Source organism: Salmo salar, chromosome 27 (genome assembly GCF_965601325.2).
Source record: "Salmo salar chromosome 27, fSalSal1, whole genome shotgun sequence".
Taxonomy (NCBI): Eukaryota; Metazoa; Chordata; class Actinopteri; order Salmoniformes; family Salmonidae; genus Salmo; species Salmo salar.
The window spans coordinates 17,541,973-17,547,002 of NC_138317.1; the positions used below are offsets into that span (position 1 = coordinate 17,541,973).

A 5,030-nucleotide genomic window follows, 5' to 3' on the forward strand; every position below is an offset into this window, starting at 1 on the left:
AAAGGTGACAGAAGATAAACCTGCTCTCCAGTTTCTATCACCTGCTGGGGAGCCAGCGACATCGCAGTGGAGATCACATTGCTTAAATCGTTTTAAATCCAGGCACTCGGGTGACATGCAACACGTGGTGTAAATGCATTTGTTTTGGAACGTTCAACGGCAAGCAAAGCCTAGAGGTGGAGCAAACAAGGTCATGTCCAGCGACTCCCTGAGCCGAGAGGACGTAATATGAGACCTGTTCTGGGATCTGTCTGAGAGAATTATATCAAAGCGAGTCTGACTGAGTAGCCCCATCTAGACTGATCTCATTACCAGCTTCCCTTTCACCCAGTTGGCAATACAAAGATCCTCAGGAACAACGTGGATTCTATTTCTGAGACATTTGTGAAATGTATTCTGTCCCTAATCAATAAAAATAAAAAATGTGTATTGAGATATACACAGAAACGGCATGGTTATTGATAAAGATCCACATCTCTCTATAGGTCCAGTAAAAGCTCAGTCATTATAGAGTAAAAAGTATAACATCAATTTGACAGTCAATCCTCTGTGCATGAACAAACCAAATTCATCAAATAAAGCGGTTCTATGAGTGGTGTGTGTTTGGGTCGCCAAAAGAAATAAAGGACCATATAAGTCACAAAGCTTCAGGAAACTCATCTGAGAATGATGTCATAGAGAAGACACTCCACTCCACTGAAGCCCAGGGCAGTAGGTGTAAAGCTAGCCATTGCAACCAGCACCACCAGACCGTATTAATATGATGTAACTTAGATCTGTTTAATCTATTTTAAATATGCATCTGTTAATGCAAGCATTGTGAGTTATCTCCTATTGCTGAGCCATCCGTTCTGTACTTAAAGGTGCTGGAATGTCTTTGCAAGGACAGGGCAAGTGTGCACCCTGTCAGATAGTAGCCTGTTGATTAAGACATTGAAATCCTTGGATTAGTGGGCGCTAATTTTATATGGTGTTCATTAGTGCTCTGAGGCCCCAGCATGGGAGAAAGTATTTTTACACCTGCAATCAATTCATGGAAGTGTGTCACAGTGCCAAGTTCACGACCAGTCAAATTAGATTAAAAGCAGAGGGTCTAAGAGAAAGTGAAAGGAACAATTTGATTTTTGGAATACATTGGAATTCAACCCAGAGTTCTAGATTTGACTTCATCAACCTTCACTTGAACTTTTTGAAAGAAATCATTTGACAACTCTACAAACAGCATCACTATAAAAACATGTTTGAGAGGTTAGAAAGCCTGTTTATATGGTTTGGCTCTGTGAGTCTCAAGGTAACTGGGGCAAAAACAACATGGGAAGTTTGGTCCTTATCTCAGGTAGCTAAAGGCATTTCACACGCTCCTTATCAGAGCTCTGATTGGTTAAGGGGAGTTGTTCATGCAGTCTCCCATTGGCTGCCATGTCCCAGACACTTGCTTGGCAACTGACAGTTTGTAGCACATCTTGAGTTTCATACATTTCTTTGGCCCTATGACAAAGAGATTGAGACACAAAGTAAATGCACTAATTGTTCTACTGTCTTGTTTGTCTTGTGGATTGCAGAATCATCTTGAGGCATGGCATGGTCTTGAGACTACAGAGTGAATAGGATGGCGTCTGGTTTTCTGTGGGCTTCGTAGAGAGAGAGAGAGTTAGTGCTTTTGTAACACCCAAACAGAGCAAAATATACAAACATGCACAAACACAAACACACGTGCCATCATTTTGGCTCTTGGTCATTGGGAAAAACTGCTGTAGCTGTGGATTAGCTCAGCTAATGGGAACAATCGAGTAGTCACTACCTTTCAGTGACATGTTGGAGTTTCACTGTTGTTTTGTCTGGTTAGCTTGGAGTTCTCTCTTGGGGGATTTCTGTGACAGAGTGGTGGTAAAGGAGGATTTTGGTTCTCATTTTGCCTTTACTTTCCATATTCAAAGGCAACTATTTCAAGAAAGACTCTTATTTCGCAATATAACATGCCTCAGGCTCTAGTAGTCTATCACCACATCTCTCATTAAAGTTGTTGGTCTGTCACTGTAACGGTCGTCGTACGTCATGGACCAAGGTGCAGCGGGTTGAGTGCTCATCTTAACTTTATTAGAACACGTAACAAACAAAACAAGAAAACGATTGAACGAACAGTGTTGCAGGCTAACACACAGCAGTACAACAACATAGAAAACCATAGAAATACAAAACAAGAACATTACCCCAAAACCCCGGAACACATAAATCAAACACCCCTCTTACATAAATACATATACCATTAAACCCCGAACCACATAAAACAAATACCCCCTGCAACGTCCTGACCAAACTACAATAAACAATAACCCCTTATACTGGTCAGGACATGACAGTCACAGTATGTTAATCTCATGAAACGTTATATAACTTTGTAAGAAAAACAAAACTCAGAAACTAGATAAAGTTAAGTCATACATAAATATTGAACGTATAGTTTTGTCAACTGAACTCTTTGCAATTGAGGCTGTTTATGAGAAAGCTGTTTCCTTTTCTATGTGTTTGCTCAATGAAAATTCCTGAAGGGGGAAATAATTTGGACAGGGAGCCTCCCATGTGTGACGATGCCTTACTTGCCCGTTCATGTTAATCAATCAAGATTTTCATCATTATGAATCCCATTATAAATCCATCTTGACACAGAGCTCTGGGAAGTGCTGTGCATGCAGAGTGCAAGTGGCAGCCCGTGTGAAACTGGCCTCAGACAATGATTTAGACCTCTGACCAATCAGAAACAAGTTGAGTCAGCACTAGAAAGAGGAAATCCTTAGTGATGACAAATATCAGAAACCAAGGTACTTTAGCAGTCTCTTTCCCTCTGACTGTTATCTTAGAACATTTGTATATGTGGAATATATTAGTCACCTTACCATTCACCATTCAGGCATATCCTATTGGGACATTCAATTGTTTCACAATGAACAACAATTGAAATGACAGACTAAAACTGATTTTCATCCATTTGTAACAAACACAAAGTCATCATGCAAAATGTCCTTTTAATAATAATAGAAAGTGATTATTTGTGTTCCCTATAGCTTTTCTGTGACAGAAGTGATCAGTCATTTGGTAAACTGTCAGAAAGGATGCATTACAATATATGCCATGTAGCTGACGCTTTTATCCAAAGTGACTTACAGTCATGCGTGCATACATTTTACGTATGGGTGGTCCCGGGAATCGATCCCACTACCCTGGCGTTACCAGCGCCATGCTCTACCAAATGAGCTACTATTCATGTAAAAGTGTTATTTAAGGGAGACGATGGATAAAATGTAACTACTTTACGTAAAGTTGACAGACATGATGCTTTATAACTTGTTATAAAGCTTTATAACTTGTTGTAAACATGTATGAGCTTTTATAATGTGTTATTATTTTAAGGATTCCTGTATGATATGTTATGTCTATGTAGCAGATTGTTGGGCTGTTATTTAGTAAGGATGTCATATGTGCTTATGACAAGTCTGACAATGCATTATAAATGTATCATAATATATTATACCTGTTGGTGTTATGTATTGTGTTGTGACCAAAGGCTTGGCCAGCATTGTAAAGCTGAGAGAAGCGCCACCTGTCAAAGTACCCAATGTTCTATTATCCGTTCTCTCTGACCAAACAAGGTTAGTCAGTCTGCTGCAATGCTCTCCTTCCCTGTTGAGCGCTGCTCTGGTATGCCCTGACTACTATGGCCTGTGCTTCAAGACTTCCCAACACATGCACACTCACACTGCTCTCTTGCCCAGATATGTCCAGCCGTTTTTCGAGGAAAAAAGGAAATACTCCCCATTCAGTTTCCTCACCTGACCAGGCTAGTAAACCGTGAACGCTGAAGCTACTGCACTAATAGTTCATTTTGCAGCTAACTTTCAGTCACCGACACAAGAATTGTACCCATTGTGTGGTTATGTTGGTCACTCTTGAATCAGAGTTTGTAGTCCCTGGTATATATCTTTCGCTTCAGTGATCATTCCATATTCAGAAATAAGCAGGTATGATAAAATAAATATAATGACATTCTGTGGGAAGATATGCTAGGATGACACACAATTAACACAAATTACAATAATGATACCTTGGAACTCTATTCACTTTCTGAATATCTTTGGAAATAAGCATCAATGTAAACATTGCAACACACTACCCTGCCCTCCTTCTAACACAGAACCCTCTGATGATATAAAACCATCATACTCAAAACAGCAGTCACACTCTCTGGTTTCTTTATAGGGCTTCTCATTGGCTCAGGGTCTTGATCACTCACATTGCGATTGGTCTAGCCGGTTGTTCACGAGGGCTCCCATTCAGTCAGCACGTGTTCACCACACCCTTCCCAAGAAATCCCTGCCCTCCCACTTGTGGATTTCCTGTTTATGTTCTATGGGCCTGAGTCAAGCAAGCCTCCCTCTCTTCTCTACTCCTCCTCTCTGTTCTGCTTTTATTACAGCTGGTTGAGAGAATCCAGGCCACCATGTGCTAGTTAGGTGCTATAGAAAACAAACAGCATCTCTGATCAGTTATAGACATGCTTTTACGACTATAAGGTTTAGGCACCACTGAAAGACCTCGATAAATGGCAGGGCACACAATAGAGTGTAATATAAAATCGTTTACAATAGACTCTAATGTAAAATACTTCTATATTTTTACAAATATATAACATACTTATTGTACAAAGAGATGGGTGGAGCACATGTGTGTGAGAAAAAAAGCATGTGTAAGATAACAATGAAGCCTGATCTGTGAAAGACTGTCATAAGCCATCATATTGGCAGGGCAACCGATTTCCGTCTATCTAAACCCCCATCAAACTGTGCCATCTTCCTTTCTCGTTCAAGTTCCCAAGGGAGAGCATGTCCAGATAAATGCGTAGGCCTACTTGGCATGCTGGCTTTACATTACATCACAGTTCGGTTCTACAAGTTTGACTATTGAACATTGTAAATACTGACCCAAGACTACCCCTCAGGCCTTTTTCACTTGTAACAATTAACTTGACAAATTAG

General features: G+C 40.3%; 1 long non-coding RNA gene across 1 annotated transcript; it reads right to left on the minus strand.

The window, feature by feature from the left end:
- Nucleotides 1-847: 847 nt before the first annotated feature.
- Nucleotides 848-2,711, minus strand: LOC145864423 (uncharacterized). Its single transcript, XR_014382976.1, has 3 exons — nt 2,598-2,711; nt 1,802-2,092; nt 848-1,631 (listed from the first exon to the last, which is right to left on the minus strand). It is a non-coding gene; the product is annotated as an uncharacterized LOC145864423 (long non-coding RNA).
- Nucleotides 2,712-5,030: the final 2,319 nt, after the last annotated feature.